The following is a 15,824-nucleotide window of genomic DNA, read 5'->3' as shown; positions in this document are numbered from 1 at the left end:
TAAGAGGTGGAGGAATACAGCAAATGAATGGAATGTTATATCCTTCAAAAATCACTACGAATTATTAGGACATTTGACCCTATTAAAATATAATTCCTCCTAGTCTCTCTCATCAGAAACCTCCTTTCTCTGAGCTAACTTTTGATGATGAATTCTTCTCCTGACCAGAGTTGTATACCTATCACACTCTAGGAATACCAGTCTTTGATGAGCAAGACTTGGGAAAACCCCAAAATTTCAGAACTCCCAGAGAAAACAGATTCAAAATGAAAGAAATTGAAGTGAGACCTGCGCATATGTGCTATTACCAGTTAAAGTAATAGAAAGCTCTTTTATCTGTAGAGAACGCAAAAGAAACACGTTATAGAAATTACAAACAATACTGTCATTAGTTTACAACTAGAGTTACATCATTCAATGAATCAATTAATTATATTAAATCAGTTAATTACATTATCAAGTAATTCAGTTACTTAATAATCAACATGAATCAGTTATTTATTTATTTTTGAGACAGAGTCTTACTCTGTTGCTGGGGCTAAAGTGCCATGGCATCAGCCTAGCTCACAGCAACCTCAAACTCCTGAGCTCAAGCGATCCTCCTGCCTCAGTCTCCCAGGTAGCTGGGACTACAAGTACCACCATGCCCGGCTAATTTTTTCTATATATTTTTAGTTGTCCAGCTAATTTGTTGCTATATTTGGTAGAGATGGGGTCTTGCTCTTGCTCAGGCCCATCTCGAAGAACTCCTGATCTTGAGCGATCTGCCCGCCTCGGCCTCCCAGAGTGCTAGGATTACAGGCGTGAGCAGTTATTTTTATCTGTTTAATGAAACCTAAACTTTCCACATAAAACAACAACAAAGCACAACTCATGGCTTATCAAGTAGCATAAAATAGCTGATAACTTTTTAAAAAACTGGAGTCCCCATGGCTCAGGAATATAGGGATCCCTTTCATAATTTGTTAGCAATAGTAGGTCTTCTCTTTATCACAGGCAACACAAGCCCTAAAATTGTTCCTAGTTTGAAGTTAATTACTGGCCTAATAGAATATATGCAATAATTATTATTTAAAGTAATGTGATGCCAAACAGTAATATAGATGCAAATTTCATCAGTAATCACTGTAGGAAATATCATGAGAACTTGCAAGAGAAAACAACGTGGCCCATGTATTTCCAAAAGCAAATATACATCTTTACGTACATGGATGATCTTTGTCTCTTTTTACCTTTCACGCTTGTGGAAGCACATAATTCCACCTCAGAGCCGGGCTGGCGCACTGGCGGGCCGTGTCATGTCTTCTTTCTCCACTGCCTGCATGTCAGGGATCACTTCAGATTTTCAGCTCTGAGGCAGATGGAAACGTCAGCAGAGCCCTGACCTACATTTCAGATTCTTGAAGAGAAACTCAGACTGTCCAATTTGAAATGACTGGTTCTTAAGTCACTATTTGGGAAAACCCAGATTACTGAAAGTGAACTGCTTTGTCAGTACTTTTTTTCTCAGCTTTATTTAAAATTATTTGTCTCATCCAAGAAGTAGAACACCTTATGAACATCAGAGTAAAAAAAAAAAAAAAGTAGAACACCTATACATTTTTTCATCAAAATTTTTGACACCAAAAATGTACTGCTTAGTTTAATTTGCAACCAACATTGATATTAATTATATATCTTTAAATTTTTTTTCAAGCTTCTAATTGACGAATAAGATTATATGATATGATGGTGTTCAATGTGATGAGATTTGATATTCATATATTTTGTGAAATGATTACCACGATCAAGTTAGTTAACACATCTCTCACCTCACTTAATTTCTCTTTGTTTTGTTTTGTGGTAAGAACATTTGAGCAAATTTCAAGTATACTGTGCAATTCAATATTGTTAACTATGGTCACTATGCTGTATATTAGATCTCCCAAACTTATTCATATTATAACTGCAAGTTTGTACCCTTTGACCAACATCTCCCTTTTTTTCCTCTCCCTCCTATCCCTGGTAACCACTGTTCTAATTTCTGTTTCTATGAGTACAACTATTTTGGATTTCACATATAAGTAAGATTATGCAGTATTTGGCTTTCTCCTTCTGATTTATTTCACTTAGCAAAATGCCCCCAAGTTTTATTCGTGTTGTTACAAATGGCAGAATTTCCTTCTTTTTTACAGCTGAAGAATAAATGTCTGCCTATTGACAGATAACTTTGTTTCCATGTTTTGGATATTGTGACTAATGCTATGCTTTAATGAACATGGGGGTACAGATATATCTGCATGCTGAAGATTTCATTTTGGAAGAGTATGTATTCAGATGAGGAATGCTGGGTCATGTGGTCGTTCTATTTTAAATATTTTAAGGAACCTCAATACTGTTTTCCATAATAACTGTATTAATTTATATTCGTACCCATAATGTACAAAGGTTCCCTTTCTCTGCACCCTTGCCAACAATTACATCTCGTCTTTTTGATAACAGTCATTCTAAAAGGTGGAAGGTGATATCCCATTATAGTTTTGATTTGTATTTCTCTGATGATTAGTGATGTTGAACAACTTTTCATATACTTGTTGACCATTTGCATGGCTTCTCTGAAAAAATATCTATTTGGGTCCTTTGTCCAGTTTTTAATCAGGTTATTTAGGGTTTTTTTTGTTTGTTTGGTTTTGCTATTGAGTTTTTTGAGTTCCTTATATACTTTGGATATTAACCCCTTATCAGCTAAATGGTCTGCAAATATTTTCTCCCACTCCATAGATTGCTTTTTCATTTTGTTGACTGTTTCTTTTGCTTAGATTTTTATTTTTATTTTTATTTTTATTTTTATTTTTTTTTGAGACAGAGTCTCACTTTGTTGCCCAGGCTAGAGTGAGTGCCGTGGCGTCAGCCTGGCTCACAGCAACCTCAATCTCCGGGGCTCAGCGATCCTACTGCCTCAGCCTCCCGAGTAGCTGGGACTACAGGCATGCGCCACCATGCCCGGCTAATTTTTTGTATATATATTTTTAGTTGGTCAATTAATTTATTTCTATTTTTGGTAGAGACGGGGTCTCGCTCAGGCTGGTTTCGAACTCCTGACCTTGAGCAATCCGCCCGCCTCGGCCTCCCAAAGTGCTAGGATTACAGGCGTGAGCCACCGCGCCCGGCCTATTTTTATTTTTTATGTTCCATATGTTTGTGGCATGCTGACCTTTTTATTTTGCTGTAGTCCCTCTTATTTATTTTTTTGCTTTTTTTACTTGTGCCCTTGGTGTCATATCCAAAAAATCTTTGCTCAGACCAATGTCAAGAAGTTTTTCTCTACATTTTCTAAGAGTTTTATGACTCCTAGTCTTACATTTGAGTCTGATCCATTTTGAGTTAATTTTTGTTTTTTTTTCTCTTTTGTTTTTTTTTTTCTTTTGAGTTTATTTTTGTGAGTGGAGTATAAATCTGTTTCTTAAGAAAAAAGGTTTAAATGCTACAGTTGACCATCAATTTTTTTTCAACAAGCATTTTTGCATATCTTATATGCGTCAGGTATTGTTCTGGCATTAAAGACACAATGGTGATTAATTAATTACAAAGAAGCTCCATTATTGTATTGTTTATAGTGATTAAATTATAGATCAGCTCTTTTGAACTGCTGTTCATGACTTAGCAGGATACCACTAGCAAATTAAAGAATTACCAAATATTGGGTTGGTAAGTGATATGGTTTGGATGTTTGGCTCCTCTGAATCTCATATTGAAATTTGATCACCAGTGTTGGATGTGGGGCCGAGTGGGAGGTGTTTGGGTCATGGGGGCAGATCCCTCATGAATGGCAGAGTGCCCTCCCCAAAATAACAAGAGTTCTCATTTTATCAGATCATGAGAGAGTTGGTTGTTTAAAAGAGCCTGGCAACAACCTCCTCCCTCTTTTCTTCCTTTTCTCATCATGTGACAAGCCTGCTCCCCCTTTACCTTCCACCTTGATTGGAAGCTCCCTAAAGCCCTCATCGGAAACAGAAGCTGGTGTGATGCTTCTTATACAGTCTGCAGAACTGTGAGCCAAATAAACCTCTTTTCTTCATAAATTACCCAGCCTCGGCACAAAACAGACTAATACAATAGGCATTCCCAAGGATCTTCCTGGCATACCTTTTCTTCCTGCCTCCTCTATTTGTTCTACATGCACATCTTTTCACTCTGTGTACTCTTTTCTGTTGTAAATAACAATTCATTTACTTGTTTTCTTTACAACAAACTTCTTGAAGTCAGAGACTATACATACTGTCTTTTCAACTTTTGTATCTTCAGTACCAGCATATTAGAATGTTCTAGGGGAACATTTAAAACAGTCTTATGCTCAGACTCATTTTAAAAACAATGAAATCAGAATTTCTGTAGGTGGGGGCTGGGCATTGATATTTTTTAAAAGTGCCCCAGGTGATTACAATGGTCAGCTATGGTTTGAGAATGATTAGAGTATACGAATAAAGGTCTTTGAAGAGCACATAGAAGAAATGACTGTCAATTGGGTATTAATGATTAACAATAAATTTTCAAGCTGTAGAGGAGAGGGTGGGGGAAAACAAACATTTCATATACCAAGAAATGAATGTGCAAGTAATGTAGATATTTGGGGTGGGCAAGTTGTTTCTCCAGGTTGAGGGGAATAGAATTTGAGTTCGAGCATTAGCATTGTATTCCTGCTAAGTAGTTTTAACTTTTCTCATGAAGGCAATGAGGACATAGCAAAGATTGTTAGGCAGAGAAATAATGATCAGATTAGTTTTTGAAAGACAGTTCTAATTACAGTCACGCACTGCATAACGATATTTCAATCAACATTGGATTGCATGTACAACGGTTGTCCCATAAGATTATAATAGAGCTACCCTATACAGATGTACCATTTTTTACTTTTTGTGCTATATTTTTACTGTACCTTTTCTATGTTTAAATATGTTTAGATACACAAATGCTTACCATTGTGTTACACTTGCCTACGATATTCAGTATAGTAACGTGCTATACAGGGTTGTAGTCTGGGAGCAATAGGCCATACCATATAGCCTGGGTGTGTAGTAGTCTGTACCATCTAGATTTGTGTAAGTGCACTCTATGAAGTTCACATGGCAATGAAATCTAACAATGCATTTCTCAAAATATATTTCAGTCACTAAGCAAGGCATGACTAAGAGCTCAGTTAGGAGGCTATTGAAAATCAAGAGCCAATTGGAGCCCAAAGCAAAAAGCAAATACAGGTAAGAACTGAGAAGAGGAAACAGAATGGAGAATTGTGTGGAAGCAGATGGGACAGATCATTGCATCAATAATGGAAAGGTGACCCCAGGATTCAAGCTGTGAATCTAGGAGCACAGAGAATGACTCTGGTGACCATTACTGCTAATTGGGTAGGGTAGATAATGACATTAGCCCAGCACACAAAAGGAGGAGGACGAATTTCTCTTTAGGCATGTTGTTCTGCAGGGACTTCCAGCCTGTTCCATTCAGGAGGGCCCAGCCCTCATGACCTAGTCTCTTCTTCAAGGTACCACCTGTTAACACCAACACATTAGGGATTAGATTCCAACATGAATTTTGGAAGGACACAAACATTCAGAACATCACAGGACTCCTTGAAGTGGATTGGTTAGGATCTCTCAGTTTAAGAACAACTGGAGTCCAAGACCCAGGATGTCAAACTGTTTTCTAGCAACGCTAGTCTACCGCTAGGGAGCAGGCCTGGAACCATCTGTCTTGCCTCAGAATCCCGATACCATAAGTGGGGAAGGAATGGAAAATGAGCAAAACAGAGAGTAGACTGTTGAATTCCTGAAAGAAGAGCTTAGTGAATCCCTACCTCTGAATAGAGGTGGGAAACCCACCACCTATATATGGGAAGTGATATGGCAACTCCAGCGTTTTTTAATAGGCCTGCTTTAGGGCTGGTAATATGGTTAGAGAAGGGGACTAGGGAACTTGTCTTGAATTTGTGCTTGCATAGCAGGAACATTATTATTACTTAGCTTACTGTGCTTCTTTGAAGTGACATTAGTAGAGATGAGGGTATGGATATTATAGTGTCTAAAGCTCCTAAGCCATCCCCTTAAAGGCTCTGCTGAATATTCAAATCCCATTAGGAAGCCCTGACTTTGGAGACTTAAAATTGTGTGCCTTAGGGATCTAGCAATTCTGTATGGAATGGGAAAATCAATATGGCAAAAGGGTGGAGAGGATGGTGGGTGGTTGGATGAGTTGGCTTTTGAAGCAGGGAAGATAGCAACAGCTACCTATGGGAACAAAGGGAAGTCTCCTAATACATGGATATGCTCAGAAAGACACTTTCTATATATCTGCACAATTTTAACCAGTAGGATGCCATGAGACAGCCCAGGCTCTCTCTACAGCTGAGTAGAAAACAGGTGCCCCATTTGAGAGGGTTTACTGTACTATAATGGGTAAAGTCTGGGCTAGAATCCCTGCCTAGCACAAACCACACATGGACCTTTCTTCTTGGGAAGTCACAAATTAAATCAAGATGTCACTAGAATGACAATTCTAAGAGAAGACAGGAAGGAGGGATTTGTTTGCTTTTTTGTTCTTCCTAAATCAAATAGCAAGAGCTATGATTTGAAACAATTCCCGATTCTTGGCGGAATAAAAGTCTGATTGTTTAAAAGATGTTTGATGAGGAAATTGACTCTTCCCAATTTCTTCTTTAAAGAACTGAAAGAGACAACGACATGGGTGGGCCCACACAAGCTGAGGATGGGAGAAGAAAAGTGCTCTGTGACTGTGGGTGGATGTGGCAGTGAGCCACTCTTCTCGGCCTTTCCAAGGTAGTTTCTATACACACCGCACTAAGGGCTTGATCCTGAAGTCTGTCATTTTTTTGTTCTCTCTGATAGACTGTAGTCTGTTTGTGCAATAGAAACAAAGACTTATTTTAATAATTGGCTGGACCGTCCTGCCATTTCTCTGTTACAGCCTGATAAAGGGGTGGCGCATTCACCGAGGGCCTTCTACGTGCCGGCACACACTGTGCTCTGCACTGTGACAGAGGGTTGACAGCTCCCAACGATCCTAAATTGGCAAAGATTCTGTTTAGAAATTACAATGTAAAAGAATAAAATGCTCATGGAAAGATATGAAAAATTAAGGGAGCAGAAAGGAATATACAGCAGCTTCAAGTCCACCCTTTTGCAATCTTCATCCCTGAATGGCACCTCCTATAAGGGAGAGCTCATCTGATCTGGGGCAATGACGAAGGCACAGTTTCATGCCCGTTCCTGACGCTTATGACTCTGAACTATACTTCACGGTACCGGCCTCCCTCTGTCATCTGCCTCTCCTGCCATTTCATCACCCTCTACCAGGTGCAGGTACCCCCCCCATGTCCACTTTTTGTCACCAATGGTGCCCAGCTCACTGTCTGGGGCTGCCTTACCCTTCAACACTCACAGCTCTGAGTAATTAAGAAAAGTGTAATACAATGTAAGTTCCATGGTCTTTATTTAAGCAGTTAACAGAAAGTATTACTCATTTTAGAAAACTTTTTATCAACAATATTGAACTTATTTTTCTAACTTCATGGCCTTGAAGTTATTCAGTTTTAATTATCTTGAAGATACTTTTTCTCTTTCTTCATACATGACAAATAAATGAAGTGTCACTTTATTTTATTAGTTATCTCAGCTACTGAATTGATAATCTTATTATTTATGAAGAGTTATATAGACTCTTTGAAGAGAAGTCAAATACCACAAATCTTTCGCTCCATCCAGAGGATGGCACCTACGTGGAGCTGCTCAGTTCTTCTCAGCCTGAAGCACCTTACGGCATTCGGCTCTGCTGGAGGAAAGTGTGCTGCAGACTGAGTCATCACCACTTCCTGTGAGGTGTGCACTAAAGGTCAACTTTGCTTGATTTCTAAGAGCCTCTTACAGACTTGAGAACGCTAAGAAGTGGATGTCAACTCAAAGCCTTCAATGTACACCTTTAGCTCTTAGAGACTGTGTGCATACCTTTAAAGAGGTCAATTTCCAGATTCTCAACTTCCATATGTGCCCTTTTTCTAAATTTTCTAGATTTGATTTCCCTGAGAATGAACCTGGGTTCACAGTCGCCATTCTCTAGATTTGTAAAGAGTAGTAAGTATCTTTCCATCTCAAATCTCATGTAGCACATTATCCTGGGTATAAATAGCTCAAAGTACTAAATAAATGGGTAAATGGAAATACTGGTTTCAGGGAGACGTCCTTGGATAATTAATCAAAGCACTTTAAACACACAAGGCTTCAAGTCTTTCCCTTTTGTCTCTCTCTCTCTCTGTGTGTGTGTGTGTGTGTGTGTGTGTATGTGTGTGTATATGTACCTATATATATATATAGAATAAATACATTTAGAAAAACGAAGCTTACTAAAATAATTATATTTCAGCCCATATTGGGATACTCTGAATTTTAGTTAATTCAGGGATATTTTGGCCCATTTTGGAATAGTCTGAACCTAGGACATCAGAGGCAATACGGAGACTCATAGTTCTTTAAATGTAAGTGGGATTTTTGATGGGCTATCACATCTAGACACACTAGATAAAATTCACATGTAAAATTTTACATGATTTCTTTCAGATTTGCTTTATTAAATAAGGTGTAAAAGGCTATTTTATCAAATCTTATTATGGCATATCTGTTCTTCTTACAGCCAAATCTCATTTATTTTTCATCTTTGAAATGTTCAATCATTTCTATTGTATTCAAAAGAAAGTAAATTTATTTAGAGTCATGTTTAATATTTTAGATGTTAAGCTCAAAATATGCAAGGGAGTAAGTAGTTTTAAAAGCTTCTTTTAAGAAAACTCAAGAAAGACATTTGGAAAACCACTGCACCAAAGCTCAACTATACAAACCAAACAAAAACTATGTAGAAAAAAATACACCAAAATATCAACAGTGAGATTTTTTTTTTATTAAGGAATTATTATTTTTTCTTCCTTTTGCTTCTGTAAAAATTCCTATTTTTTAAGGATGAGTATATTATACGTGATAATTTAAAAATATTTTTAAAGTACTGAATACATTAAAGAAAATGAAAACTTGAAGGAAAGGGAATAAATGAGAGGCTCCTTCCTAGTCAATTCTAGAATATGAGACAGCTGAAGGAAATTATGGATAGGCACACTGATGTACACATTTTATTTATGCAAATTCAACTCTAAGTGGAAGAGGAGAGAAAGTGTTTATCACATTAATCTCTCCTACCCTCTTCCTCTATTCCCTTCAAAATAGACCTAGAGCCTTCAGTTACTCAAAGAAGGGCATATAAGAAATGAAAGAATTATAATTATTATTAATAATAACATTTATTATCATTTATATTATTATTATTGGCTTTGATGAAAAGTTTGTAGCAATTGTTATAAACAATAGAAGGTAATGGAAGAAATAGGTTTTATTTATTCACCTGCTGTTGCCAATCAGTGGGGGAAAATACTTATGGAGTCTTTCATAATGTTCAAAATATTTTTAGAGAACTTTTCAGATAAAGAATAGAACTGAGCATGATCAAAGCACACATCCGTCACTCTGTTTTGCACAACCCTCATTTACTTGACACCCACATGTAATGTAAGCCTGCATTGTAAGAGTGATTTTAGGTTGTTCAAGTTAACAAAGATATCAATAAAATAGTCTGATTTGCAAATCCATTCATGCAAACAATTTGGAAGATTGAAAATTTCCTCCAGAAAGATTTACAGTTTCATCTACTCAAATAAAAGAGAGAGGACCCACCTCCCTGGAAGCCAATGATGTGGCCTTCGCCACCTCTGCTCATCTCACAAAACTAAGTAAAAATCTGAGTGAGAATTTAAAGGATTTCAGATGATGCAATTGACAATTTAAAAAGTGTCCTTTAAATACTTCTCTTCAATCTTCAAGTATATGCTCAGGTTTTTGTTTTTGGGGGTTTTTGTGTTTGTTTTTTGGCTGGTGCATGCAACAGTGACTAGATTATACTTTCAGGGCAATCATTTTAATACTTCAGTACTTAACAATCATCAGCTTCTCAAAGTCACATTTCAATTTAATGTTGAAAAGAATGCAGAAATAAGCTTGCAAATTCCATGTGTAAGAACATACTAGTGAATAGCATCATCCAAGTTATACACTGTTGTGAACAGTTACGGGAGAAGGAAGATTCGGTCCCTGGAGGTTGACAGCAATTACGGGCAGTGCTGAGTCCTGCTCCTGGGTTCCATGTGGTGGACAGATTCTTGCAGCTCTCAATCTGCTTTGTAGGGGAAAAAAAAAAGAAAGAAAGAAAGAAAGAAAGAAAAGATTCTTGCAGCTCTGCCTGCTGTAGCCTCAGCCTAAAAAGTCACATGCAGAAAATCACAGTTGTGATATACAAGTTTTATTTTTCCTAATAAACATTAAAATAAGCACATGGTTATTAAATGAAAATATTTATCTACATTTACTAAAATTACTCGTTTACCATCAGAAGTACACACACTGCACTAAGGAAACTACTTAGAGTATCCCTTGTAGCAAACTAAGTTTTTAGTTCTAATTTCTAAATCACAGGAGCAGGACTCAGGCCTATGCATGACTGTCATAAACTTCCAGGGACTGAGTCTTCTCTTGTAACTATTTCTAAGAATGTATAACTTGAATGATGCTGTTCATCAGTGGGCACCAAAAAAAATATATATGTTTTTGCTTTACTTTGGCATATTTTCTCTGCCATTTTATCCATATATATATTTAATAGCAAAATAAGAGTGTTTTTAATTATGTAAAATATATATTTTACCTTTTTATAAACATGTACTTAGAGGTATAATTCATGTAAAAGGAGAATTATTATTTTTTATTTTATTGTTTATTTATTTTTAGAGACAGGGTCTTGCTATGTTGCCCAGGCTGGAGTGCAGTGGGCATGATCAGAGGTGGTGCATCACAGCCCCAACATCCTGGCTTTAAGAGATCCTCCTGCCTCAGTCTCCGGAGTAGCTGGGACTACAGGTGCGTGCCACCATACACAGCAAGAGAATTATTCTTCATCATTTTGGTATGTCCATATTCTGACCTTATATACTTACCTACTTTTAGAACATTCATTCAATCAAGAAATATTTATTGAGCGTGTACTATGTTCCCGTAATTATTCTAGCCCTGAGGATAAAAAGGGGCAAACAAAATAGACAAAAGTTTAGTCCTCATAGAGCTTTCCCTCTAGTTTGAGGAGATACACAGTAAGAAAAACACATAAGTAAAATATAATATCAGATGATGATAAGTGTTTGGAGAAAACTTAAGTGGGAATGGCAGACATTGAACTTGGTATGCTCAGAGAAGGGCACTCTGGAATATGATATTTCAGCAGAGACCTAATAGAAGTGAGGAAGCAGGCAATGGAGTTATTCTGACAAGAGTCTTTCAGGCAGATGGACAGTAGGGGGTGGCAAAGGAGAAGAAAAAGAGGCTTTGGGGTGCGTTTGATCACCAGTAAAGAGGCCGGCATGGCAGGAGCAACTTCAGCAAGAGATCAATAGGAGATGAGATGAGAAGGCAATTGGTGGGGTGGGGGTGGGGGGGGAATAGTGCAAGTGCAAGGTTCCATATGCCTTTGGCTCTTTTGATAAATATGAGAGGAAGCCATTGGAGAGTTTTAAGCTGAGCAGTAACAATGATTTTATTCTATTTTATTTTATTTTTACTTTATTTTTTGAGACAGATTCTCACTCTGTTGCCCAGGTGAGTGCCATGGCGTCAGCCTAGCTCACAGCAACCTCAAACTCCTGGGCTCAAGTGATCTTCCTGCCTCAGTCTCCTGAGTAGCTGAGACTATAGGTATGTACCACAATGCCCGGCTAATTTTTCTTTTTCTTTTTGTAGAGATGAGGCCTCATTCTTGTTCAGGCTAGTGTCAAACTCCTGATCTCAAGTGATCCTCCCACCTTGGCCTCCCAGGGTACTATGATTTCATTCTACAGATTCTAGCCAAAGTAACTCAAAAGAATGGGTAAGGTGGCCATTAATTGAGGTGAATAAAACTTTAAGAGGAACATATTTTGTAGAGGAATGGGGAAAGGCATAAAGAATTCTTTTGGGGCCATGTTAAATTTGAAATTCCTGTCATCTTGATAGAGATGTTGACAGGCAGTTGCTCATGTGAATCTGGAATTCAGAGAAGAGACACAAGCTGGATATAAAAATTGAAGTGTCATTTGCATATAGATGGAATTTAAAAGCCACAAACATGGATAAGATCACCAATAAAGTAGATATAGACTACATATAGAAAAGGATAGAAATTCTAGGACAGAGCCCAGAAGATTCCTATGCAAAGGTATCAGGAAAAATAAACCAAGGCAATTTTTCTACTGACTATCCTTAAGAAGGGTACCTGGAAATTCATTTATGTATGATTAAGAAAGTAGTTAAATGTATATATCACAAAACTATAGAATCTTGAGTGTAAAATAAACCTTAACCTAAAGGATGACCAAATTCAACCTGTGAGCTCTTTAGCAATAAATACTTTGACCTTTTGAAAAAAGCTGGCTTATTGAGTCATTCATCCAATTTCAATTTGTGGATTTAATTTCAGTCAAATGATGGGCAATGATTGAAAAATGAACCTCCAGTATAAAGTAGGTAGCTTAGAGTAAATATGAGCTTGCTCAGACAAAAGAGGAGGACCTAGTTCTAACTCAGGGGTTTGGGCAGGGGACCACTTCAATTCCACAAGTATTTATTGAATGCCTATTACTTAAGATACTTGATAGGGCACTTTGATAAATACAAATGGGAATAAGACACTGTCTTATTCTTCAGAAAGATTACAACAGAAAAAAGGGGGCTAGAGATTAGTAAAATGTGATAAGAGCCATAGAGAAGAGAGACACATCATGAAGGTTCAAGCTAAAGAAAGTGATTCTCCATTGGGGACATGGCACCTAAGATGGCCCTTGACCACTTCGGTACGGCGCTCACCAGCCGTGAAACCTTGCCCACAGCCAGCACTCATAGTCCGCAAGATAGTTTGTGCTGTGCATTGACGACAAATCTGTTTTGCTCTTGTGTGATGAGGAAAGCTTTAAAGCACTGAAAGCTTGTTTTACTTTACAGGCGGCTTTAGGAAAATAACTATAATAACTCCTACTAAGGACTTGTTAAAAGGTCACAGGTTCATAGTAACTTATTAGCTGACTGTACACATTGCAACTGCAGAGATAAAAGCTGTAAAATTAAAAGCCGACTAAAGTCGACGCCCAGCTGTGCCCCTTCATATCACAGCTGCTGGCTAAAGTCGACGCTTGGCTGTGCGCGTTCATCAGTGGCTGTCAACTATAGGCGACGCTCGTACTGAAGTGGTTAAACCATGGTCAGGATGGAGTTTGATGGATAGAGGTAAAGGCAAAGGCCCTGGGGTGGGAAGGCTCAGGGGTGTGTTTCACCAGTGGGTGTCTGTGCCCCAAACCACTGTTACCGCCTTTCATACTTGTTTCATTGTTTTCTCCCAAACTGGTGAAGCAGAAAGTGTGTAAACAATTGTTAGTTTGAAGCCATCGAGAAAATATGTGTAGATTTGCACACTCATATTCATTGCAGCATTATTCACAAATGCCAACAGGTGGACATGACCTAAATGTCCATCAACAGAGAGATATTAATAAAGAAAATGCAGGGTGTGTGTATACATACATATACACACATACATGTACATATATATAACAGAATCTTATCCAGAAGTATAAAGAAGAAGTCCTGTCATATACAACAACATAAGTACTCCTTGAAGACATTATGCTAAGTGAAATGAACCAGTCACAAAAAGACAAATACTGCTGGATTCCACTTATTTGAAGTATTTAAAGTAGTCAAACTTTTAGAAACAGAAAGTAGAATGCTGATTGCCAGGGTCAGGGGAGAAGGGGCTATGGGGCGTCATTTAATTGGTACAATGTTTAATTTTGCAAGATGAAAAAGTTCTAGAGATGTGTTGCACAACAATGTGGATATGGTCAATACTACTGTGCTGTGTATTTAATGGTTAAGATGGTTAAGATGAAAACATATAACATTTTATGTTATAAAATGTGTAGATTTTATGTTATATGTTTCATCTTAGTAAGAAAAAGAAAAGAAAATATGTGTATCCATCAATACTCACTCAGTTTAGGAAACCAAACCCAATCAAAATAGCTTACCCAAAAAAAACGAGACTTTATTGATTCAAGGAACCTAAGAAAGGTAAGGATGCAGTGGCCTTAAGAGTAACTGCTACCAGGGATTCTAAAAAGCCCCTAGGCGTTGCCCTCTGCCTCCTGACTTGTCTTCTTTCTCACTGCAAATCTACCTTTCCCCACAAGGTGGTCAATAAGGCTGGTAACAACTCCCAGGTCTTACATTTTAGACTTTTCTGCTGCAAGGAAGGATGCCAATGCTCTCCCGTCAAGTGCGAAAGATTGAAAAGAGTTCCCTCTGGCCCAGTCAGCCTCTAGACTAACTGGTGGCCTGAAGAGGGATCTGATAGTGCAAGAATAACCTGGTAAGTCCTGCAGGAACCTTACGATTAGGGCTGGGCTAGGGTGGGTGGTACATCAGTTAGCTATTACCACTATGATGTTCTATAGCAATGTGCCCCAAACACAACTATCATTTATTTTTGTGGATCTGCCAGTTGGCTGGGGCAGCTGTGCTCGGGCAGTGGTGACTAGAGTGGCTATATTTCGGGCAGTGGTCACTCTCCTCCTGGGCCCAGTAAGCTAGCCAGGGAGCATGGGAGGCCCCTGGACTGTAGGCTCAGAACCATCCTACCACTGCCACTCCTGCCCACAAGCTGTTGGTCAAAGCAAGTCACATGGCTGGTCACTAAGTCAAGAGGCAGAGAAGTACTTTCTGCCCACAGTGAAGCTATGGTCAGAGTGGGAGGCAGGGAAGAGGGAAGGATGGCACCAATCATTTAATCCACCACAGGGGGTGACCATGAGAAACACTTTTCAGAAGATGGGATGTTAGGCAAACAAGACAATAGGTGTCCACTGTAGTATTATTACACAGATCAGGGATGGGGAACATTTTTATGTTGGCAAGCCACAGTAATTTAGCTGTAATCATGTAAGGCTGCAGTCAAGAAACTTCAATTATATATATTTAAAAATTTACATTATTTTGTAGAAATTTAACTAATAAGTACTTCATAATTTCAAAAAATGAAAAATATCTGTTAATTTTAAAGTTAACTAATCTTTTAATGCCTTAGTTGTGCTTGCTTTTTTTTTTTTTTTTAGTCAGAGTCTCATTCTGTTGCCCTACTTGACTACGTGCCACCATGCCTGGCTAATTTGTTCTATATATTTTTAGTTGTCCAATTAATTTCTTTCTATTTTTAGTAGAGACAGGGTCTTGCTCTTGCTCAGGATGATTTCAAACTCCTGACCTTGAGCGATCCTCCCACCTCGGCCTCCCAGAGTGCTAGGATTACAGGTGTGAGCCACCGCGCCCGGCCTGTGCTTGCTTTTTGTTCAAAAGCATTGACTGTTCGGTTGCAACATGGAGGTCTGCAGTTTCAGTTGATCTTCTAGATGGGTATCAGTCATTTGTGACCTTAGGGATGTCCTGATTTGGGTTAGGTAGGAGAATGTAGATTCATACCAATAAGTGGTTGAAAAGCAAGAAAACATTTTTCAGGCATGTTGCTGAAGGCGTGGGTATTCTACTGCATTTTTCCATATTTCAATTGGATCTTTCTCCCATCCAAGTACTAACCAGGCCCAACCCTGCTTAGCTTCCAAGATCAGACAAGATTGGATCTTTCTTATCAACAAATAATGACTT

The sequence above is a fragment of the Microcebus murinus genome, chromosome 2 (assembly GCF_040939455.1).
Source record: "Microcebus murinus isolate Inina chromosome 2, M.murinus_Inina_mat1.0, whole genome shotgun sequence".
Taxonomy (NCBI): Eukaryota; Metazoa; Chordata; class Mammalia; order Primates; family Cheirogaleidae; genus Microcebus; species Microcebus murinus.
The sequence above is the reverse complement of the archived record's forward strand: the minus strand, read 5'-3'. Positions refer to the sequence as shown.